The sequence below is a fragment of the Balaenoptera borealis genome (genome assembly GCF_965194805.1).
Source record: "Balaenoptera borealis genome assembly, chromosome: 1".
In the NCBI taxonomy this organism is placed as follows: domain Eukaryota; kingdom Metazoa; phylum Chordata; class Mammalia; order Artiodactyla; family Balaenopteridae; genus Balaenoptera; species Balaenoptera borealis.
Window position 1 is genome coordinate 22,392,709 of NC_138860.1, and position 26,024 is coordinate 22,418,732.

General features: G+C 39.3%; 1 long non-coding RNA gene and 1 pseudogene across 3 annotated transcripts in view; one reads left to right on the top strand and one right to left on the bottom strand.

The window, feature by feature from the left end:
* LOC309627860 overlaps window positions 1–26,024 on the bottom strand; it is a 38,968-nt gene that overhangs the window by 8,740 nt on the left and 4,204 nt on the right. The window contains exon 3 of one of the 2 annotated variants that reach the window (XR_014243997.1): window positions 9,361–9,563. The exons of the other annotated variant lie outside the window; for it this stretch is intronic. This is a non-coding gene — a long non-coding RNA (uncharacterized lncRNA). The remainder of the gene's footprint in view (window positions 1–9,360; window positions 9,564–26,024) is intronic. 2 annotated transcript variants of the gene reach the window in all.
* On the top strand, window positions 16,325–25,845 carry LOC309627833 (14-3-3 protein theta pseudogene; annotated as a pseudogene). Its single transcript has one exon. The product of its transcript is annotated as a 14-3-3 protein theta pseudogene (transcript).

The following is a 26,024-nucleotide window of genomic DNA, read 5'->3' on the forward strand; positions in this document are numbered from 1 at the left end:
GACATTACTACAAATCTACAGAAATAAAGAGGATTATTTATAAGGGAGTGCTATGAGCAATCATGTGCCAACAAATTGGATAACCTAGATGAAACAAACAAATTCCTAGAAACACAAAAGTTACCAAGGCTAAATCACACACAAAAAAATAGAAAATGTGATAGACCTATAACTAGTAAGGAGATTGAATTAGCAATCAAAAATATCCCAAAAAGAAAGGCCCTAGGTGTAATGGCTTCACCAGTGAATTATACCAACATTTAAAGAAGAGCTATTACCAATTCTTGTCAAACTTTTGCAAAAAAATTGAAGAGGAGGGAGCACTCCTCATTTCATTCTGTGAGGCCAGAATTACCCTCATACCAAAGCCAGATAAAGACTTAAGAAGAAAAGAAAATTACAGCCCAATATTCCTTATAAACATTGATGCAAAAATCCTCAACAAAATACTAGCAAACTGAATTCAGCAGCGTATTAAATGCTTATACACCATGACTGAGTGGGATTTATTCCTGGAATGCAAGGATGGTTCAATAATACACTGCATTAACAGAATGAAGGGGAAAGTAACACATAATAATCTCACCTGACACAGAAAAAGCATTTGACAAAATTCAACACCCTTTCATGATAAAACACTCAACAAACTCGAAATAGAAGGAAACTACCTCATCATAATAAAAGTCACATATGAAAAATTCACAGCAAACATCATATTCAATGGTGAAAGAATGAAAACTTTCCATCTAAGATCAGGAACAAGGCAAGGAACAAGAATTTCACCACTTCTACTCAACATAGTGCTGGAGGTCCTAGCTGGAGAAATTAGGCTAGAAAAAAGAAATAAAAGCCATCAAAATTGGAAAGGTAAAAGTAAAATTGTCTCTGTTCATGTATGATATGATCTTACATATAGGAAACCATAAGATCACACACACACACACACAAACTGTTAGAACTAATAAACAAATTTAGCAAAGTAGCAGGATTCAAAGTCAACACATAAAAATCAGTTGCATTTCTATACACTAACAATGAACTATCTGAAAAGGAAATTAAGAAAACAATTCCACTTATAACAGTGACAAAGTGAATAAAATACTTAGGGATTAACTTAATTAACCAAGGAGGTGAAAGACTTGTACAGTGAAAACTACAAAATACTGATGAAAAAAGTAAAGAAGATGTAAATATTGGAACTCATTCTGAGTTCACGGGCTGGAAGACTTCACAGTGTTACCATGTCAATACTACCAAAAGTGATCTACAGATTTAATGCAACCCCTATCAAAATCCCAATGAAATTTTTTGCAAAAACAGAAAAATCCATCCTAAAATTCATATGAATTTTCAAGAGACCCCAAATATCTAAAAACAATCTTGAAAAAGAGGAGCAAAGCTGGAGGACTCACACTTCCTGATTTCAAATCTTACTACAAAGTTACAGTAATCGAAACAGTGTGGTACTGGCATAAAGACAGACATATAGATAATGAATGGAATAGAGAATCCAAAAATAAACACTTGCATATAAAATCAATGATTTTTGACAAAAGTGCAAAAACCATTCAAAGGCTCTTCAACAAATGATTCTAGGAAAGCTGGATATCCACATGCAAAAGAACAAAATTGGATTCTTCCCTAATACCATATACAAAAAGTCACTCAAAATGAATCCATGACCTTAATGTCAGACCTGAAACTCTTAGAAGAAATTGAGACAAAACTTCATGACATTGGACTTGGCAATGATTTCTTGGATGTGACACCAAAGGCACAGGTCATAAAAGAAAAAGTGGATAAATGGGACTTCATGAAAATTTTTAAATTTTGTGGATCAAAAGACACTATCAACAGAGTATAATGGCAACCCACAGAATGGAATATTTGCAAATCATGTATCTGATAACGTGTTAATATCCAGAACATATAAAGAATTCCTAAAAATCAAACAAAAAAAAAGAAACAAATTACCCTATTCAAAAATGGGCAAAGGACTTGAATAGACATTTCTCCAAAGAAGATGAATAAATGGCCAAGAAGCACATGAAATGATGCTCAACATCACTAATCATTAGAGAAATGCAGATCAAAGCTACAATGAGATACCACCTCACCACACACCTCACATTAGGATGGCTAGTATATAATTTTAAAAACATTTCTAATACAGAAAACAGCAAGTATTGGCAAGGATGTAGAGAAATTGGAACTGTGCACTGTTGGTGGGAATGTAAAATGGTACAGCTGCTGTAGAGAACAATATGGTGGTTCCCCAAAAAGTTAAAAGTAGAATTACCATTTGATTCAGCAATTCCACTTCCAGGTGAATACCCAGTAGAAATGAAAGCAAGGTCTCAAAGAGATATTTTCATACCTCTGTTCATAGCAGCAGTATACATAATAGCTAAAATGTGGACGCAACCCAAGTGTCCACTGATGGATGAATGCATAAGCAAAGTGTGTTATACACATAAAATGGAATATTATTAGCCTTAAAAAGGAAGGACATTCTGACATATGCTACAATGTAGATGACCTTTGGGGACATGATGCTAAGTGAAATAAGCTAGTCATAAAAAAACCAAAAACTGTATGATTCCACTTTGTTGAGGTACTTAAAATAGTCAAAGTCATAGAGACAAAAAGTGGAATGGTGGTTGTGAGGGGTTGGGGAAGAGGGAACTTGAAGCTATGGTTTAACAGGTACAGAGTTTCTGGTTTACAAGTTGGAAATGGATCTGAAGGTAGATGATGGTGATGGTTGCACAACACTATTTATGTATTTAATAACACTGAATTGTACAGTTAAAAATGTTAAGATGGTACATTTCATGTTATGTGTGTTTTACCACAATTAAAAAATTGAAAAAAACATTCTTTATATACAAATAGGGAAAGATCTACAAGATTGATTGTTAAGGAAAAAAACAATGTGCTGACAAGTATTATAGTATAACAACTTTTGTGTAAAAAATAAAAAAGAAGGAAACAACATACTGCGATCTAATTTCATGTATATGCATAAAGAAACTCTAAAAAAATAGCGAAGGAGTTAACAGGGGTTACATATTGGCATTGAGCAGCTTTGCAATGGGGAACAGGAATCTACACGAGATTATCCCAAGAAACTTGTTTGTATATTTTTCTATTTTTGAACCATGGAAATGTATCACCAATTCAAAAATTAAATTAACAAAATTTTAAATCTTATAAGTTATGTTCCTTTTTTTGAAAATAGTATACCTATGCTATAACTGAATTTTGGAACATATGACATCAATGATGTTGAAAGGGAAGTAGGTAGTGGGAAAATAAAGGACTTTAAAGAACTGATGATTGCATTAGCCATCATTTTTTAAATTAACTTTATTGAGGAATACATTAAATGCAATGAAATGTATCCATTTTAAGTGTACAGTTCTCTAAGTTTTGACAAATGTATATACTCATGTAACCACCACCACAACTGAGATATAGAACTTTTCACCACAGCAAAATATTTGCTTTGATCCTTCCTAGTTGATTCCCATCCCAACACCAGCCCCAGACAACCACTGATCTGATTTGTCTTTTCCAGAGTTTCATATAAAAGGAATCATATATGATATAGTCTTTTGAGTGAGGTTTCCTTCACACAACATAATATTTCTGAGATCTGTGCATGTTGATGCATGTGTCAGTAATTTGTTCCTTTTTATTGCTAAGTAGTATTCTACCATATAAATATACCAGACTTGTTTATCCTGTCACCTAGTGACAGATATGTAGATTGTTTCTAGTTTTGAGCTATTATAAATAAATCTGCTATGAACAGTCACAGCTATTATAAATAAATCTGCTATGAACAGTCACGGACAAGTCTTTGCATTAACATGTTTTCATTTCTCTAGGGGAAATACCTAGGAGTGGAATGTCTGAGTCATATGGCAAGTGTATGTTTGACTTTATAAGAAGTGCCAAAATGTATCATTTTACATTCTCATCAGGAATGTATGAGCATTCCAGTTTTTTTTGCATCCTCATCAACGTTTAGTATTGCTAGTTTAAAATTTTTTTAGCCATTATAGTGAATGTGTGGTGGAATTTCGTTGTTATTTATTTATTAAAAAAATTAATTTATCTATTTATTTTTTGCTGCGCGCAGGCTTTCTCTAGTTGCGGCGAGCGGGGGCTACTCTTCGTTGCGGTGCGCAGGCTTCTCATTGCGGTGGCTTCTCTTGTTGCGGAGCACAGGCTCTAGGTGCACAAGCTTCAGTAGTTGTGGCTCGCGGGCTCTAGAGCGCAGGCTCAGTAGTTGTGCCACACGGGCTTAGTTGCTCTGCGGCATGTGGGATCTTTCCAGACCAGGGCTTGAACCTGTGCCCCCTGCATTGGCAGGAGGATTGTTAACCGCTGCGCCACCAGGGAAGTCCCTCATTGTTATTTAAATTTGCATTTCTCTGAGGTCTAATGATGGTAAGCATCTTTTCACGTGCTTATTATACACATGTGCTTCTTTAGCGAAATGTCTTTAAAACTTTTGCCCATTTTGGAGGATTGCTCGTCTTGTTATTATTAAATAAGAGTTCTTTATGTATTCTGCTTACAGGTCCTTTGTTGGATATATGCATTATGATTATTTTCTCTCGTCTATGGCTTCCTTTATTTTCTTGACAGTATTTTTAAAGAGCAGAAGTATTTAACTTTGAGGAAGTTCATTTTATCAACTTTTTCTTTTATAGGGTGTATTTTTTGCATCCTATCTAAGAAATCTTTACCTACCCTAATGTCACCAAGATGTTCTCTACTGATAATTTTAGGATTTTAAATTACATTGTTAAGGCCTAAGCCCTATTTTGATTTAATTTTTTGTGCGTGATGTGAGATAAGAGTGGAGTTTTATGGGTTTTACATATAAATATCGAATTGTTCCAGCAACAATTGTTGAAAAAAAACTATCCTTTCCCCCTGTCGAATTACTTTGCCCCCTTTGTCAAAAGGCAATGGGCTAGGTGACTTCCCTTGTGGTCCAGTGGATAAGACTCCACGCTCCCAATTCAGGGGGCCTGGGTTAGATCCCTGGTCAGGGAACTAGATCCCACATGCACGCCGCAACTAAGGAGCCCGCCTGCCGCAACTAAGACCCGGTATAACCAAATAAATAAATAAATAAAAGAAAAGCAAAAATGTTTTTTTTAAAAAAAACCGATGGGCTATATATGGTCTCTACTCTGTTCAGTTGATCTATGTGTCTATATTTGTACGCCCACAACACTGTCTTGATTATAGTAGCTTTTTGGTATATTCTTAAAATTCAGTAATGTAAGTCTTCCAACTTTACCCTCTTTCAAAATTGTTCTGATTATTCTAGATTCTTTGTAATTTTTTTTTACTAATTGTAGAATTAATTTGACAGCTGATGGGATTTGGATTGGGGTTACATTGAATCTACAGATCAATTCGGGGGGGGGGGTGATATTTTTAATAAGCTACCCCAAATATGGAAGCTCGGTATATTGAATTTTTTTTTTAATTTTTTTTATTGAATATTTGAAGCTGAAGGAGTTTGAGAAAATGGCTGAAGCAGGAAGGTCCCTCTAACCACCCCACTTCTCCCCTGTCACAGTCATGAACCCCTCATGTGAGAGATGCCCTCCCTATACTCAGAGGAAAGGAGCGTCCTTATCTCTGAAGATAAAGGGATGCTGAGATGCTAACAGATAGGCCTTGCTAGGTTTCCTCCAGTTTTACTGCACGTACCATGTTCCTTAACCTATCATAGTCCTCCACACCTGTCCACCCTTCATCAAGCCTAGCTTAAAAATACTCAGGTTTAACTATTTCTTCGGGTCTTCATTTCCTTGTGAAGACTCCCACGTTACGTAAAATTTACATGAAGTAAATTTGTATGCCTGTCTTTTGTTAATCTTTTTTCTGTTGGTTTAATTTTCAGACTGTAGGAGGATCAAGGAAAACTTTTTCTTCCCCTCCAGTTTCTGGTGCCCACACAGGAACTCCTTCAGCTGGGAACACCTTGCTGGGTCTGGAAGCTGTAATAAAGAGATCTTGGACCCCTGACAAAAACCAACAGAGGTAAGAATTCTTACCTCATTAATCTCTCAGATCTCTACCTGTGGGGACCTGTCAAGTGAAGGTGGTAAGAGTCTTTTCCTTTCCAAATTCAGATAAGCAGGAGAGAAACATTTGAAAAAATTAGTTCTCTGGATTATGACTCTGGTTAAAATTTGGTTTGAGGGTACCCACTGGTTGTCGATCCTTTCCCTCCTAGGAAAGGATTGCTTTCCTGTTTGTTTCTCTTTCTGTGCCCTGAGAACTTGACTTGGTTTTCCCCATTAGGGCATGCAGGTTCTGCAGGTGCAGGGGCCAATTGTCAGATTAGGGGCCCCCAAAGTATACAGGGGCAGAAATGTAGGTTTCACCCATTTTGTGGCTAGCGTCCTAGAGGCTGTTGCCTGCTCTGGGGTGGAGGGTTGTCTAAGTCTTTCTATCTTTTAGCCATCTTTGGGAGTGGCTCTAGATATTGGGAGGGCTGCACCTTTTGCACTCTCTTTGAGGATGCACCTTGCATCCATGTCTTAGTCATAAAAGGCTTATTGGTTTTGGTTTCAAGTCACTTGATAGTCACTTTTTTTTTTTTTTTTAAGGAGCTACTTGGAAACTGGACAAATGAAAAATCTTAAAGGACTTCCCTGGTGGTGCAGTGGTTAAGAATCTGCCTGCCAATGCAGGGGACACAGGTATGATCCCTGGTCTAGGAAGATCCCACATGCCACAGAGCAACTAAGCCCGTGCGCCACAACTACTGAGACCGCATGCCACAACTACTGAGCCCACATGCTGCAACTACTGAAGCTCACAAGCCTAAGAGCCCGTGCTCCACAGCAAGAGAAGCCATCGCAATGAGAAACCTGCACACTGCAACGAAGAGTAGCCCCCGCTCGCCGCAACTAGAGAAAGCCCGCGCGCAGCAACGAAGACCCAAAGCAGCCAAAAAAAAAGAAACTTAAAGATCTTCTCCACAGATATTAATAAAGTGGTTTAGCCATCTGAGTGGGTAACCTTAACTTATTCCATCTGCCAGAAGCACAATTTGGATCCAAGTGTTCTTTTATGAACTAGTGAGTTTTATATTGATATACCTGACACATGGTTAAAATTTTAAAGCAAAAGCTGTAAGATCTCTGTATTTGTCTGGCTGTATGTTATGTGTGTATGTGTGTGTGTGTGTATGTGTGTATTATGTATAAGTGATATTTTTCTACCTCCAGATGGTATTACCAAATTTATTTATAAAATCCCTTAAAGGAGTTCTATTCAAATTGGCTTAGAGATAAGTGAGTGCTCATATAAATTAAGTATTCCTAAAACTCTCAGAAATATAGACAATAACCCAAATTTTTTTTAAATTCATGTGATCTGGTGTAATTTTGATAAATAAAGTTAGTTTTCTAATTGTTGGTAAAATAAAAAATAGGCATGTCTTCAGAGTTGTCAGCATTACATATAATGCAGACATACAATTTTTTTCTACCTAGGTTTACTAGTCAAACAAACTTATATTATCTCTACTAGATGGTTAAGATTATAAAACTGTAGGGGACTTCCCTGGCGGTCCAGTGGTTAAGACTCCACACTTCCAGTGCAGGGAGTGCAGGTTCCACCCCTGGTTGGGGAAATAAGATTCTGCATGCCCCGCGGTGTGGCCAAAAAAAAAAAGATTATAAAATTATAAATCCAACCTATAAACAAAATGTACAATTAGAAATGAATTGCTTAATGCATGTCAAGTACCGTAGTGAAAAAGAGAGACAAGAACCATGTTTTTAGCTTCTTGCACGCTTTGCTTTTGTGATTTTTTTTTTTTTTTTTAATTTTCTTGGCCGCCACGGGGCATGTTGGATCCTAGCTCCCCAACCAGGGATCTAACATGTGCCCCCTGCATTGGAAGTGTGGAGTTTCAACCATTGAACTGCCAAGGAAGTCCCTGTGATATTTTTGATACTTACCTGATTCTCAACAAATAAGTTGATGACTAGCTTTGTTTAATGTCTCATGAAATTTTCCTTACTAATCTAAAAATAATTGTTAAGAAGAAGTGAATTCTTAAAAAACTAAAAATATAGCTACCATATGATCCTGCAATCCCACTCCTAGGCATATATCCAGAGAAAAGCATAATTCAGAAAGATACATGCAACCCCAATGTTCATTACAACACTATTTACAATAGCCAAGACATGGAAGCAACCTAAATGTCCAGCGACAGATGAATAAAGAAGATGTGGTATATATATATATACACACACACACATTGAAATATTAGTCATAAAAAAAGAATGAAATAATGCCATTTGTAGCAATATGGATGGACTTAGAGATTATCATACTAAGTGAAGTCCGGAAGGTTTTTACTCTGTGAGCCCTGGGGAGGGCCAGGCAGAGTACAAGGTGTCCACAGGAGGGGTGGGTACAGAGAGGAGGAGCTGCGGCCTCAGTCTTGCTTCCCGGTGTCAGTGCCGGAGGAGCGAGGGGGTGCGGGGCTCTGGAGCCCCAGTCCCGGGGCCCAGCTCGACACCTGCCTGCCCAAGTTCACACCGGAGTCCTGGGCAGTCCTGAGAGCACAGAGCCCGCCTGAAGTCTGGGTCAGGAGAGGAACGCTGGGCAGAGGGAAAAGGCCGGCCTGGGCTGCCCACAGCTGATCTGAGTTTTTCCAGGGCTGGAGTCTGTCTGCGGCAGGAAGAGGCACAGCCCAAGCAGGCACAGCTGAAGCCTGGTGCCGCTCTGTCTGCCAGACACCTTTTCATGTATGGGGATTAGTATTTAATTCATACCAGCAGAAAATATAGACCATATAACAATGGAATATTACTCAGCCATAAAAAAGAACAAAATAATGCCATTTGCAGCAACGTGGGTGGACCTAGAGATTGTCATATTGACTGAAGTAAGTCAGACAGAGAAGGACAAATATCATGTGATATTTGTGGGATCTAAAAAAAATGGTACAAATGAACTTATTTACACAACAGAAATAGAGTTACAGATGTAGAAAACAACCTTATGGTTCCAGGGGTGGAGGGATAAACTGGGAGTTTGGGATTGACATATACACACTACTATATATAAAATAGATAACTAATAAGGACCTACTGTATAGCACAGGGAACTCTACTCAATACTCTCTAATGACCTGTATGGGAAAATAATCTAAAAAAGAGTGGATATATGTATATGTATAACTGATTCACTTTGCTGTACAGCAGAAAGTAACACAACATTGTAAATTAACTATACTCCAATAAAAATTTTTTTAAAAAAAGGAAAATATAGACCAGAACCCTAACCCCAACCTCCTACCATGCCTTCCTATTTCAAGGAGTCACCACTTTCTGCACACTGGTCCTCAGCAGGTTGTCTCCCCTGGAAGTGGTACAAGTTGAGTCTAGGTCTGAGGATCAGTCAGTCTCCATTTTATGGTCTCTTTCTCTCTTCCCAAGTCTCCAAAGCCCACTTTAGCTTCCATATCATCAGCTACAGGTTCTTTATGGATACTGATTTTCCTACAATTAAAAGAGAAAGAGGATACACATGCTACTCTGAACTCCTAGCAATTGTCATGGAAACATTCCCACTTAAGGGCTATTCTCTCCATCTGGATTATAGAGTTCAAACGCATAGCAATTCTACATAGCAATTTGCCCATTTTGCCCAAGCCAATCACAGTTGCTATAGACATTTCTCGCCTTGAGCTGATACTACCAGAACCACCCCAACCCTTTAGCAAGAAGTTTCTTTCTTCCGGACATTCTCATCAACCAATGTGAACAATGAGGCATTTTCCTTTCAATCTCCTGCCTTCATCCTGTATATCTATCTGCCCAGGAAATTTAGACCATCCTCTAGTACCCTTTCAAATTTAGTTTTCTGTCCTAGCAATCCACTGTTTTAAATTCAGCAGAGACCTCAGAGAGGCTTTCTGCACACAATTTAAAGCTCTAGCTGCAAGATGATTTGACTCAGATTACAGTCTAGGGGTTTTGTAATGAGCCAGTACTGCAGATGTTAACTGTATGAAATAAAATTTAAATTAAAAATGTATTTTCTGGGACTTCCCTGGTGGTACAGTGGTTAAGAATCTGCCTGCCAATGCAGGGGACACGGGTTCGATCCCTGGTCCAGGAAGATCCCACATGCCGCAGAGCAACTAAGTCCGTGAGCCACAACCCCGCGTGCCTAGAGCCTGTGCTCCGCAACAAAGAGAAGCCACCGCAATGAGAAGCCCACACACCGCAACAAAGAGTAGCCCCTGCTCGACACAACCAGAGGAAGCCCGTGCACAGCAATGAAGACCCAACACAGCCAAAAAAAAAATGTATTTTCTACTAATTTTTAAATTTATTGTGAAATATAGCATAAAACTGTTGTGTATAACATTATTTACAGTATAAAGAACAACAAAAAATACACTGTGTACTAAAGAAGAAATCAGCCCCTTCATAATCAACAGGACTCTGTTACATATTATAAGAGTTAAAAACATAGCTAACAACAACAAAAATACTACTGCTTCAACAACCATCATGACCCCTTTATCCTTTCCATTCTTCTGAGTGAACAGCATAACTTCCTTTGTTTTCAAAATGTGTATTTAAATGTGTTCTCAAATGTACTGGTCTTTGGGAGTGTGTATAGTTGTGAGCTCAAGGCCCTTCCCACTGAATGGATCCCAAAGAAATTCCATTGAATCTGTAGATCAATTTGGAGAGTATCACCATCTTACAATATTAAATCTTCCAATCCATGAATATGGGATGTCTTCCCACTTATTTAGGTCTTCTTAAATTTCTTTCAACAATATTTTATAGTTTTCAGAGTACAAGTTTTATACTTGTTTTATTAACGTTATTTCTAAGTATTTTATTCTTTTTGATGTTGTTGTACATGGAATCGTTACTTAATTTAATTTTCAGACTGTTCCTTGCTAGGGTAGAAACATAATTGATTTTTGTATATTGAGCTAATTTTTTGTTTAAGTGGATTCTTTAGGATTTTCTATATACAAGATCATGTCATCTGTGAATGAGATTGTTTTACCTTTTCCTCTCCAATCTGGATGATTTTCACTTGCTTGCTTATTGCCCTGGTTAAACCCTCCTAAAAGTCATATGGATTTTCAAGAGACCCCAAGTAGCCAAAAACAATACTGAAAAAGAAGAACAAACCTGGAGGACTCACACTTCCTGATTTCAAATCTTACTACAAAGCTACAGTAATCAAAACAGTGTGGTACTGGGATAAAGACAGACATATAGACCAATGGAATAGAATAGAGAGCCCAGAAATAAATCCTTGCATGTATAATAATAATGTAATAATTTTTGACAAGGGTGCCAAGGTCATTCAATGGGGGAACACATTCTTTTCAATGAATGGTGCTGGATAGCCACATGCAAAAGAACAAATTGAACCCTTACCTAATACCGTATACAAAATTCACACAAGGGACTTCCCTGGTGGTCCAGTGGGTAAGACTCCACGCTCCCAATGCAAGGGGCCTGGGTTCGATCCCTGGTCAGGGAATTAGATCCCACACGCATGCTGCAACTCAGAATCCACATGCTGCAAGTAAGAAGTCTACATGCTGCAACTAAATGTCCCGCGTGCCACAACTAAGACCCAGTGCGACATAAATAAATAAATATTTTTTAAAAATTCACATAAAATGGATCCATGACCTAAATGTAAGACCTAAAACTATAAAAGTCTTAGGAGATACATAGAGCAAAATTTCATAATGTTGGACTTGGCAATGATTTCTCGGATATGACACCAAAGGCACAGGTAACAAAAGAAAAATAAACAAATTGGACTTTATGAAAATGAAAAAAACTGTGGATCAAAAGACACTATCAACAGAGTTAAAAAGTCAACCCACAGAAAGGGAATAAATATTTGCAAATTATATATCTGATAAAGAATTAATATCCAGAACATATGTGAATTCCCCAAATTTCTATATTTGACTTTTAATTCATTCCACTATGGTCAGAAAACTTATGTAGCATGTTGCAATTCTTTTAAGCATTTTGAGACTTGCCCTGTGGCCTAAAATGTGGTGTATCCTAGAGGATGTTTCATGTGCACTTGAGAAGAATATGTATTCTATTGTTTTTTGTTTGTTTGTTTTGTTTTTTGTTTTTTTTTAAATTAATTAATTTATTAGTTATATTTGGTTGCATTGGGTCTTTGTTGCTGCGCGCGGGCTTTCTCTAGTTGTGGTGAGCGGGGGCTACTCTTCGTTGTGGTGCGCAGGCTTCTCATTGCGGTGACTTCTCTTGTTGCAGAGCACAGGCTCTAGGCCGTGCGGGCTTCAGTAGTTGCAGCACAAGGGCTCAGTAGTTGTGGCTCGCAGGCTCTAGACCGCAGGCTCAGTAGTTGTGGCGTGTGGGCTTAGTTGCTCCATGGCATGTGGGATCTTCCCGGACCAGGGCTCAAACCCGTGTCCCCTGCACCAGCAGGCAGGTTCCCAACCACTGCGCCACCAGGGAAGCCCCTATTGTTTTTTCATGGAGTGTTCTATGGACATTTTTTAGGTCTAGTGGGTTTAAATTGTTTTTCAATTCTTCTGTTACCTTGTGGAACATCTGTCTAGTTGTTCTAACCATTTTTGGAAGTGGGGTATTGACATCTCCAGCTATTACTATTGAGTTGTCTATTTGTCCCTTCAATTTTATCAGTTTTGCTTCATGTATTTTGGGGCTCTGTTCTTAGATGCATATCCTAATGGACTGACCCTTTTGTCATTATAAAATGTCCCTTTTTATCTCTAGTAACTCTTTTTTTTAAGTCTATTGTGTCTGATATTAGTAAAACCACTCCAGCTTTCTTATGGCTGCTGTTTGCACACATATCTTTTCTCACTCTTTTATTTTCAAGTTATTTGTATCTCTGAATCTGAAGTGTGTCTCCTGTAGTCACCATATAATTGGATCTTTTTTTAATCTAGTCTGTCAATCTCTGCCTTTTGATTGGATTGTTTAATTCATCCATATTTAATGTTATTATTGATATACTTGATTTACATTTGCTTTTTTACTTTTTGTTTCCTATATGTCCCATCTCTCTTTCCCTCTATTCCTCTTTTACCTCTTTCTTTTGCATTAAATGAATATTTTCTTATGTAAAATTTTAATTCTAGTAATGATTTTTTTCACTGTGTGTTTTCATTATGTTCCTTGTGGTTACACCAGGACTTACAATATGTATCTTAACTAATCAGAATATTTCAAATGTATTCTAACTTAATTCTAGTAAGATGTAGAAATGTTGCTCCTATATAGCTCTATTTCCTTTTCCTCCATTTTGTGCTATTATTGTTAAACATATTACATCTATATGTGTTACAAATCCAAAAATACACTGTTATAATTGTTACTTTATATAATTTTATGTCTTGTAAGGAAACTGAGAGGAGAGAAAGTACATATAGAGTTTGTTATACTAACCTTCTTATTTACCATTTCTAAGTCTCATTTGCTCCTGTGGAATTGAGTTACCATCTGGTATCATTTCCTTACTCCAAGGCAGCTTTGCCCCCATCATGTCTTTTGTGCTGTTGTTGTCAAATATTTTACATTTCTATATGCTCTAGGCCCAATAATACATATATATATACACACACACATATATATATATACTGCTTTTAAAATTAGTTAAGAGAAGAAAGTAGAAGAAATAGGCATTTCTGCTGTCTTTTATCATTACTTAACATTTACTGGTGCTATTTATTTTTTCATGTGGACTCGAGTTACATTCTGAGGTCATTTGCTCTTAGCCAAAGAACTTCTTTTAGTATTTCTTAGCAAGTGGCTGTTAGAACAACAATTCTCTCAGTTTTTATTTATCTGAAAACCTCTGTATTATGTCTTCACTTTTGAAAGATAGCTTTGCTGGATATAAGGTTCCTGTTTGACAGTGTTTTTTTCCCAGCACTTTGAATATGTTATCCCACTGCCTTCTGGCCCCCATTGTTTCTGATGAGGGGTCAACTGTTAATCCTTTGGGGTCTTCTTTTATGTGACGAGTAATTTTTCTCTTGTTCTTTCAAGATTTTCTCTTTGTCTTTCAGCATTTTTACTGTAATATGTCTTGGTATAGATCTCTTTGTTTTGTGTTCATCCTGCTTGGAGTCCATTGAGCTTCTTGGATGTGTAGAATAATGTTTTTCATCAAATTTGGGTAGTTGTCAGCTATTTTTTCAGCTATTATAATTTTTATTGGAGTATAGTTGATTTACAATGTTGTGTTAGTTTCAGGTGTACAGCAAAGTGAGTCAGTTATACATATACATATATTCACTCTTTTTTGATTCTTTTCCCATATAGGCCATTACAGAGTATTGAGTAGAGTACCCTGCGCTATACAGTAGGTCCTTATTAGTTATCTATTTTATATACAGTAATATGTATATATCAATCCCAATCTCCCAATTTATCCCTCCCCACCTCCTTCCCCCTTGATGACCATAAGGTTGTTTTCTACATCTGTGACTCTATTTCTGTTTTGTGAATAAGTTCATTTGCACCATCTTTTTAGATTCCACATATAAGCAATACCATAAGATATTTGTCTCAAAAAGGGATCTTGACTTAGGACCTTTTAATTGGTTGATTTTTTTTTGCTTTGTTGTATACTCTTCATTTCATAGATCTACACCAAGATGGTTCTGCTTCCCCACCACCTCCACTGCCAGAAAGAACCTTAGAGTCCTTTCTTCTTGCTAATACAGATTGTTAGAACAGTACTCTCTCTCAAAAAAGTTATAAAAATGAGACAGTTAAAGGTTAACAATAAAGTAGGACCTAAATGGAAAATGTACAAAGAATTATTAAATTAGACAAAAACAATACATTTCAAAAACCCATAATGTATTGCAAAAATAATGCATTAAAAAGTCAAGCTAAGGGGCTTCCCTGGTGGTGCAGTGGTTAAGAATCCTCCTGCCAATGCAGGGGACACAGGTTCAAGCCCTGGTCCAGGAAGATCCCACATGTCGTGGAGCAACTAAGCCCGTGCACCACAACTACTGAGCCTGCGCTCTAGAGCCCGCAAGCCACAACTACTGAGCCCGCGTGTCACAACTGCTGAAGCCCACGTGCCTAGAGCCCGTGCTCCACAACAAGAGAGGCCACCGCAATGAGAAGCCCGTGCACCACAACGAAGAGTAGCCCCCGCTCACCGCAACTAGAGAAAGCCTGCGCACACCAACGAAGACCCAGAGCAGCCAAAAATAAATAAATAAATAAAATTTTTTTAAAAAGCTACACACCATTTCCTCCACTCATGTGTATGGTTGGCTTCACACAGATGATAAAACTACTTCACCCTGTGAACTGTTCTGTCACCGGTTTGTGGTGTTCACTGGCTCTTGAGCCCTGCCTTCGCCACAGTACAAGTCCCTTCCAGATCATTCCCTCTTCCATTTGGGATTTGGAGCCAGACAGTCTTGGTTCCTTCTTAGTGTCTGCCACTATGTAAGCTGTGTGATCTAAGATACATCACTTACCCTCTCCAGGTGCTAACTTCCTCATACGTACAACACAGGGAGTATGTGACATATCTCTCATCAGAAGTCTGAAGTCCAGGGCTTTTCTTTCTAGCCTTTGCCCTTTGCCCCTCTTCCAAATCATGACTTTGCTTTTGCATAAGCCGTAGCTGCTGGAGGATGCAAGAGTCGTCAGAGCATAACTGCTTTTGGATGAGCTGGACGTGGACGGGTGCTGACAGGAGCAGATTACGTTTTCTTCGATAACTGTCGTTTACCCTGTTCTGCTGAATTGTTCTGCCCTGACTCAGAGGAAGTCTCAAGCAGAGCCCAGAGCCTTTCAGTTTCTCTTGATCACTAACCAAATTAATTCCCTTTATGTGGGTATTTAAAACTGAAGTCTGTTCCAAATAAACATGATATTGTCTCACGGGACTAAAAGCTTCTTTCCTCTTTCTACCGGTCAGGCCTGATTTAGGCTTAGATGTTTAAATGGAGAAGGGCAGGGAGAAGGATGTCTTCTGTTTCTTCTCTCTTCCTGGCTTTTCCTCTGCCCCCGCTTGCAGGACTCTGTGGCATCTAACTTGGGGGAGAGGAGGGTGGGGAGATGGAGGGGTGGTGATAAGGCAGATTTTTTAAAAAGGACAAGAGTCCCACATTACTGGTACAGTTTTCCTCAGCCATGCCAGCAACCATGAAGGTGCAAATCCAGCCCTTGTCAAATGGTTATAATCTGGCTCACCTCACCTAATTCACCTACTGGCAAAGCCACAACCTGCAGAGACCCTCTGTCCACAGACAGCTCCCGAGTACCTCTCACCTTTAGGCATTGTCAGGCCCGAGCCAGAGACCAGCCTCGTGTGTCCCCAGACACAAAAGTCAAGTTCTAGCGGTGGTTCCATGAAACCCTCCTCATTTGGCCAGGATTAACAAAGCGTGCAGAGAAGAGACGCCCAGCCCACCACAAACTCACTCTAAAGAAATTCTATGACCTTCTTTTTTTTTTCCTAGTGATTTAATTTTTTTTCTTTATTTTATTTTATTTTTTTGGCCACGCCATGCAGCTTATGGGATCTTAGTTCCCAGACCAGGGATTGAGCCCCGGCCCCCAGCAGTGAAAGTGCCAAGTCCTAACAACTGGACTGCCAGGGAACTCTCCTCTATTACCTTTCAGGATTATTCTCTTTGATTCTTCTTACAGACACTTCAGGGGGGTGATAAGCTAATAATAGCAAAATGTATTCATCATCTTTGAGCATGACCTACGTGGCGCATCTGACCCCCTCCTGTTCACAGTTTTGGAGCCTCTGATAAAACTCTTAGAAAAAAGGAAAAGCCAAATGTGTATCCAGCTTTAATATACTTAGGATTATACTTCTAAACTTGCTGCCTAGAGATGTTCTCACAAAACCTATCACACATTCCACAAGTTTGAATTCCCTCTCTCTGATTTCACATCTGCAGGTGAGCAGAGAGACTTGACATTGATTCCTGCATACACTGAAAACGCATTATGTATTTTTCTGTGGTACCAGACTATCAGGAAGCAAAGGTGTCTGGCTCCTTTCAGCAGAAACAAGTGAAAGCCCACGTGAGTGGGAGGCAGAGTCATGCTTGCAGGGCTTTCTCATAAGATTCCCTCCTGACACACTGATTCTTTGCTTTAACTTACAGCCTGTGTCTCTTCAATGCCTCTAGGGTTGATAGAAAGAAATACATTTTGGAAATATGATGGCCTTTTCCACCAGTCTGCTCCTTCAGCAATTTTGCCACAAGAGTAGTTTCTCCTAAAGTGTTTTTCTACAGAAAAGTATCACTTTACCCCTATTTTCCAAATAGTGACATAGGTGAAAGAAGACGCAAGCAACTCTGTTCTGTATCTTCTGTAGTGTGCATGGACCCATCGTAGGTCAACATTTTTTCCTTATAGTAACATCACTTCAAAGGCCAACCTGAACTGGTTGTACACTTTTCTTTTTTTTGTTTGTTTTTTGTTTTTGTTTTGTTTTTTGCATTTAAAAAATATAATTTTAATTTATTTTTTATTTTATTTATTTTTTAAATTAATTTTTATTGGAGTATAGTTGCTTTACAATGTTGTATTAGCTTCTACTTACAGCAAAGTGAATCATCTATACATATACATATATCCCTTCTTTTTTGGATTTCCTTTGCATTTAGGTTGTACGCTTTTCTTATTTGAAAACTCGTTCTTATTGCTGAATCAAAGTTTATGCTAAGGGACTTCCCTGGTGGCACAGTGGTTAAGAATCCGCCTGCCAACGCAGGGCACACGGGTTCGAGCCCTGGTCCGGGAAGATCCCACATGCCGCGGAACAACTAAGTCCGTGTGCCACAACTACTGAGCCTGCGCTCTAGAGCCTGTGAGCCACAGCTACTGAGCCCGCGTGCCACAACTACTGAAGCCCGTGTGCCTAGAGCCCGTGCTCCGCAACAGGAGAAGCCACCCCAATGAGAAGCCCACGCACCGCAACGAAGAGTAGCCCCCGCTCGCAGCAACTAGAGAAAGCCCGCACACAGCAATGAAGACCCAATGCAGCCAAAAATAAAATAAATAAATTTTTTTAAAAAAGTTTATGCTAAAACATTTTCAGACTCACTTTGGAGAGATTAGCAGCAGATGACAGGTTGGTTCCTGTAGTAGTAGTTTCTAGTGCAAACTCACCGACTGGGTGTTTTAAATAACAGAAATTTACTGTCTCACAGTTCTAAAGGCTAGCAGCTTGAAATCAAGCTGTTGGTAGGGCTGGTTCTTTTGCTGTGAGGGAAGGGTTTGCTCTAGAAATCTCTCCTCAGTTTGTAGATGGCTATCTTCACATTCACACAGCATTCTCCCTGTGTCTCCTCATCTTTCTTCATTAAAAAAAAAAACAAACAAAAAAAAACACCTTTGTTCTTTGGATCATATCATCTCTATTTATCTATAAATTCAACATATTTTTCTTCTGCCGGTTGAAATCTAACGTTGAGCCTCTCTAGTGCATTTTTCATTTTAGTTCTTGTGCTTTTCAACTCCACAATTTCCCTTTGGTTCTTTTTTGTAATTTCTATCTCTTCACTTATATTCTCTATTTGATGAGACACTTTCATCATACCTCCCTTTTCCTCTTTAAGCACGGTTTTAGTTCTTTGAGCATATTTATTGTCACAGCTGTGAAGCGTCCTTCAGTCTGAAATCTGGGCCCTCTCACAGGCAATTTCTGTCATCTGCTTTTTCCCCATATATGGGTCACACTTTCCTGGTTCTTTGCATGTCTTGTTTTTTTGTTGTTGTTGTTTTGTTTTGTTTTGTTTCCTGCAAAATGGACTGTTTAGATAATATATTGTAGCAACTCTCAATACTTATTTCTCCTCCCCCTATCCCTCAGGGTTGGCTGTGGTCTCTGTGTGCTTGTTTATTTGTTAAGTGACTTGGCTGGGTTATTTTAGTGAATTCTATTTCCCCATCATTGTGAAGGCCTTGATGTTGCTCACTAGGGGGCATGGTCTTGCGGATGTGCAGTCACTCTGTCATTAGCAGGGCACTTTTGATTGTACCTTTCCCTGATCTGTTAAGATGTCTGCTTCTGTTTGTATTACACCCAGCTGTTGGGTTTCTCTAATTGCTGGCTGATAGCTCTATTATTTTTGGCGATGTCCTTGAGCATAAGTTGCTCCACAATCTGATCCAGGTAAATTTGAGTCCCCTTCCAGGGATACAAGCAAATTGAAGTGAGGATAAATGAGGGCCCAGTATTCTCAGTCTGCCACAACTGTTGTAGAGCGTCCACTCTATGAGATGGCTGAGTGAATGAATGGACCCTTGACTTCCTGGCTACATTCTCCTGGAATTTAGCCTCTGCAACGTGGAACTGAGGTGAGGGGGTTGAGGTGGAAGCATGAGAAATGCTGGCAACCCGCCCCTCCTGGGAAGACACCATAGCCCTTGACTGGGAGCTGGGGAAATAGGGAGCCTTATCTTCTTGGCCACAGCTACCTGGAGAGGAGCATCTGTTATGCTGAGCTTGGGTTGAGGGGAGAAAGAGCAGGTCATGGTTCAGGTGCCATAGACATTTGTTGTTCTTACTGAGATTTAGTAGATTTTCTTGAATAAATATTTTATTTGCTGTATGCCCTTAAGGTACCTTCCAGAGACTTTAGATAGCTGTTGTGTTCTAAAACTTTCACCAGTTATAGTTATCTTGCTGGAAAGGAGAGCTTCTAAAATAGTATCTTATTGTGGATTTTAATTGCCTGTCCTTGATATGTAATAAGGTTGAACATTTTTCTCCTCATCCTGGGTCATTTGTGCTAGTTTATGCCTGTTTGCCCTCAGATCCATTCCTCATGTTTTCCTGCAGTGCACTGCAGAGGGGCTCACCCCTGTGGGCTCCCATGTCAGCTGGATTCCAGCCAAATTTGGCTAATAGTGTCCCCTCCCACTGTGGAGGACACTTGAAGGCAGGAGAGTGAAGCCAGGGATTTCTCCCCTCCCTTCTTTACCCTGGGCTTTGCTTGCTGTGGTTGTGACTTGAGATTTTCCCAGACATGCCCACGGCGATTTCAGCTTTCATTGGATAATGTTGCCTTCTGGGGTCCTAGAACATTTTCTCCTACATTTGTCGGCCCAGCTGAGGGGATGAGAGTGGTTTCCCACATTGTCCTCACTATCCCATCTGCCTCTCAACTCCTCTGTCACCTGTATAACCAGTGCCTTGCATTAAATTCCCTCTGCTGTAAGTACTTGATGCGGTGTCTGTTTTTCAGGTTAGACTCTCTGACTGATACACCATTAATGCTTCCTTTTCTGTTAAATTATTTATTTTTTTCTTTTTTTTCTATAGTCTGCCCTCCTTTTCTTTTTAATTCTTAAGAGTTCTTTATATATTTTGAATACTAGTCATTTATTGATTGTATGTGTTGGAAAAACATACAATCAATAAATGTATACATTTATACATTTATACATACAAACTCTTCTCTCTGTTTATGGTTTGTCTTTTCACTCTTTTTTTTTTTTGTCTGTGTTGGGTCTTCGTTGCTACGCACGGGCTTCTCATTGTGGTGGCTTCTCTTGTTGTGGAGCACGGGCTCTAGTGCACACAGCTTCAGTAGTTGTGGCATGCGGGCTCAGTAGTTGTGGCTCACAGACTCTAGAGTGCAGGCTCAGTAGTTGTGGCGCACAGGCTTAGTTGCTCCGCAACATATGGGATCTTCCTGGACCAGGGATTGAACCCGTGTCCCCTGCATTGACAGGCTGATTCTTAACCACTGCATCACCAGGGAAATCCTGTCTTTTCACTCTTTATGATGACTTTTGATGAACAGTTTCTACAGTTAATGAAGTAGTCTACTTTCAAAATATGTTTTCTTGATGGTTTGTGCCTTTTGTGTCTTCTTTTAAGAAATCACTTTTCTAAACTTCCCTAAATAATATTTTCTTCCTAATTCAAAATCTTCTTAGCTTAACCTTCCACATTTAAGTCTATAAGATAGGTTGAACTAATTTTAGTGTAAAATATGAGGTGGGTTCAATCTCATGTTTTCTCATATTGATAACCAATTATCCCGGCACCATTTTTATTGAAAATCTTCCCTTTTCCTCACTGATCTTATATTTCTATATACTGATAGGATTTATTTCTGCACCCTCTATTCTGTCCCATTATTATATTATTTATCCCTGAATTAATACTATGCTATCTATATTACACTACACTGTATTATTAATATGCTATCTTAAATTATATTTTAAAGCTTTAAAAGAATTTTTTTATCTGGTGAACTAAGTCCCCTTACCTTGTTCTTTTATTGATATGCCTTGGCTATTCTTGACCCTTTTACTCTTCAATATAAATTTAAAATCAGCTTATCAAGTTCCACCAAAACCCATTTGAATTTTTATTAAAATACATTGAATTTGTAGATCAATTGTAGGAGTGGGGAGAATTGACACCTTTGTGGTATTTAGTCTTTCAATCCATAGACATGGTCTATTTCACAATTTATTTAAGTCTTTTATGTCTTTCAGTAAAGTGTTATTATTTTCTTTTGAAGATCTTACACATCTTTTGTTAGATTTGTTTCTAGGTACTTTTTTTATGTTATCATAAATGTATCTTTTGGGCTTCCCTGGTGGCGCAGTGGTTAAGAATCTGCCTGCCAATTCAGGGGACACAGGTTCGAGCCCTGGTCCGGGAAGATCCCACATGCTGCGGAGCAACTAAGCCTGTGCGCCACAGCTACTGAGCCTGTGCTCTAGAGCCCGCGAGCCACAACTACTGAGCCCACGTGCTGCAACTACTGAAGCCCGCGTGCCTAGAGCCCATGCTCTGCAACAAGAGAAGCCACCACAATGAGAAGCCTGCGCACCGCAAGGAGGAGTAGCCCCCGCTCGCCGCAACTAGAGAAAGCCCGCGCGTAGCAACGAAGACCCAATGTAGCCAAAAATAAATAAATAAAAATAAATTTATTTTTAAAAATAATAATAAATAAATGTATCTTTCTATTTGATTGCATTACTTAACTGGTTGTTACTGGTGTATAAAAACACAAAAGATATGAAGGGAATCAAAAGGTATAAGCTTCCAGTTATAAAAGAAATAAGTCATGGGAATGTAATGTACAGCATGGCGATAATAGCCAATAATACTGTAATGCATATTTGAAAGTTGCTAAGAGAGCAAAGTTCTCATCACAAGAAAAAAAATTCTGTAATTATATATGGGGACGTATGCTAACTAGACCTACTGTGGTGATCACTTTGCAATGTATACAAATATTGAATCATTATGTTGTACACCTGAAACTAATATAATGTTACATGTCCATTATACTTCAAAAAACATAAAAGATCTTTGTACATTGATTTTCCATCTACCAACCTTGCTAATTTCTCTTATTTTATTGGAATAACTCAATTAGATTGGTTTTTCTATATAGATATTGCCAATAAAAATGAATTGTATCAAATTTTTTCTGCTTCTTTTGAGATAATCATATAGTTTCCTCCTTTAATCAGCTTGTCTACCATTCTTGCATTCCAGATAAGTTGAGAGAAGACAGGAAAAAGGCATGATTGCAGAGCTTTCTTGGTATAATCAGAGAGACTGAAGTCTCATAGGGAGGCCCTGTTTTTGGCAGGATGCTGAAGCAGGAGATTAGCAGTCATTACGGGAAATGTCTAAATCCAATGGGCCTGAGGACAAACACACAGAATCTTGTACAACCAGCTCCTTAGGGATGATGAAATCAGCTGAGATATCATCCCTCCAAAGAAGTGAGGTCCAAAAGCCTTGTGAAGGCTATGGCTGGAAGACACTTGGAGTCTGGGAAGATGGGTCTGATGTTTAGACTCAGACTGGAGAGCACTGTGGGACTAAAGATACCAACAGTAAACAGGAGAACATGACGCTCCCAAACTGAGCAGGTCCAGACGCACTGAGTGAGGCCAGCAGAGCAAAGAATGGAACAGGCAGGGTGTAGTTTTGCCCCCAGCATTCGAAGTCAGCTTTAGTTATAGATGAATGTGTGAACTGCTGTAACTGTCAATTTATATGTGCTAGTTTACCAATTAAGTAACAGATTATAAAATAAGTAAGAAATGATATTTATTGGCAATTAACTACTGACTGGAAGAGTTGTCTTTGTTATTTACTGTCAAAGAACGGATGACCTAAAGTTATTATTATGACTAAAGTTCATTTGAAGTGAATAAAGAATGTCTTCTGTAATTACTCTTCTACAAATTAAAGTTGGCAAATCTACCCACAGGCTAATACCTCTTAATACCATTATTAGATCTCAGCTGTGTCATTGTCAAAATACAGTTGACCCTTGAACAACATGGAGGTTAGAGGTGCTGACGTTCTGTGCAATTGAAAACTCGTGTATAACGTTATAGTTGGCCCTCTGTATCCCTGGTTCTTCATCCTCGGATTCAGCCAGTTGTGGATTGTGTAGTCCTGGAGTACGTATTTATTGAAAAAAATCCATGCATAAGTGGACCAGCGCAGTTCAAGCCCATGTTGTTCAAGGGTCAGCTGTAGTCTTAAAAAATGAATTGCTAAAATTAGAACACTCCCTCACACCATATACAAAAATAAACTCAAAATAGTTTAAAGATCTAAATATAAGACAAGACCTAAATATAAGACCATAAAACTCCCAGAAGAGAAATAGGCAAAACATTCTCTGACATAGATCATAGCAATATTTTCTTAGATCGTCTCCCAAGGCAAATGAAAAAAAAAGCAAAAATAAACAAATGGGACCTAATCAAACTTAAAAGTTTTTGTACAGCAAAGGAAACCATCAATAAAACAAAAAGACAACCTATGGAATGGGAGAAAATATTTGCAAATGATACGACCGACAAGGGGTTAATTTCCAAAATATACATACAGCTCATACAACTCAATATCAAAAAAAGCAAACAACCCAATCAAAAAATAGGCAGAAGACCTAAATAGACATTTCTCCAGAGAAGACATACAGATGACCGACAGGCACATGAAAAAATGCTCAATGTTGCTAATTATTAGAGAAGTGCAAATCAAAACTACAATGAGGGGGCTTCCCTGGTGGCGCAGTGGTTGAGAATCCTCCTGCCAATGCAGGGGACACGGGTTCGAGCCCTGGTCCGGGAAGATCCCACATGCCGCGGAGCAACTAGGCCCGTGAGCCACAATTACTGAGCCTGCGCGTCTGGAGCCTGTGCTCCGCAACAAGAGAGGCCGCCGCGATAGTGAGAGGCCCGCACACCGCGATGAAGAGTGGCCCCCGCTTGCCGCAACTAGAGAAAGCCCTCGCACAGAAACAAAGACCCAACACAGCCATAAATAAATAAACAAACAAACAAACAAACAAAACTATAATGAGGAATCACTTCACACCAGTCAGAACGGCTATCATCAAAAAGTCTACAAATAATAAATGCTGGAGATGGTGTAGAGAAAAGGGAACCCTCCTACACTGTTGGTGGGAATGTAAATTGATGCAGCCACTATGGAAAACAGTATGGAGGCTCCTTTAAAAACTAAAAATAGGAGACGGGAGGGTCCTCGGCTAAAGCCAAAGGCGGATCAAAGTGGTGGGACTCGCGCCGCTGCCGCGGAGACGTGAAGGCCCTCCGCACTCCTCCTCGGCATCCGGGTCGGTGCTCGCCCTCGCTGTCCTGTCCCCGGCCCCATGGAGAAGACGGAGCCGATCCAGAAGGCCAAGCTGGCCGAGCAGGCCAAGCGCTACGACGACATGGCCACCTGCATGACGGCCGTGACGGAGCAGGGCGCCGAGCTGTCCAACGAGGAGCGCAACCTGCTCTCGGTGGCCTACAAGAACGTGGTCGGGGGCCGCAGGTCCGCCTGGAGGGCCATCTCGAGCATCGAGCAGAAGACCGACACCTCCGACCAGAAGCTGCAGCTGATTAAGGACTATCGGGAGAAAGTGGAGTCCGAACTGCGGTTCATCTGCACCACGGCCCTGGAATTGTTGGCTAAGTATTTAATAGCCAATGCAACTAATCCAGAGAGTAAGGTCTTCTATCTGAAGATGAAGGGAGATTATTTCCGGTACCTTGCTTAAGTTGCTTGTGGTGATGATCGGAAACAAACGATAGATAATTCCCAAGGAGCTTACCAAGAGGCTTTTGACATAAGCAAGAAAGAGATGCAACCCACACACCCAATCCGCCTGGGGCTGGCTCCTAACTTTTCTGTATTTTACTATGAGATCCTTAATAACCCAGAACTTGCCTGCACACTGGCTAAAACGCTTTTGATGAGGCCATTGCAGAACTTGATACACTGAATGATGACTCATACAAAGACAGCACCCTCATCATGCAGTTGCTTTGAGACAACCTAACATTATGGACGTCAGACAGTGCAGGAGAAGAATGTGACGCGGCAGAAGGGGCAGAGAACTAAGTGCATACAGGGTGTCATCCTTCTTCCCCTCAAGAAACCTCTTTACTCATCTCCATTCCTTATTCCATTTGGATTTCCTATAGCAAAGAAACCCATTCATGTGTATGGAATCAACTGTTTATAGTCTTTTCACACTGCAGCTTTGGGAAAACTCCATTCCTTGATTTGTGTTTGTCTTGGCCTTCCTGGTGTGCAGTTACTGCTGTAGAAAAGTATTAATAGCTTCATTTCATATAAACATAAGTAACTTCCAAACACTTATGTAGAGGACTAAAAATGTATCTGGTATTTAAGTAATCTGAACCAGTTCTGCAAGTGACTGTGTTTTGTATTACTGTGAAGATATGAAAATGTAGTTAATTACAATTTAAAGAGTGTTCTACATAACTTCTTAATTTCTACATTCCCTCCCTTACTCTTCTTCGGGGATTTTCTTTCAGTAAGCAACTTTTCCATCCTCTTAATATATTCCTTTTTGGTAGGAATCCAGAAGTATTAGATTGAATGGAAAAGCATTTGACATTTTGAGGCTGGGGGTCACAAATTAAAAT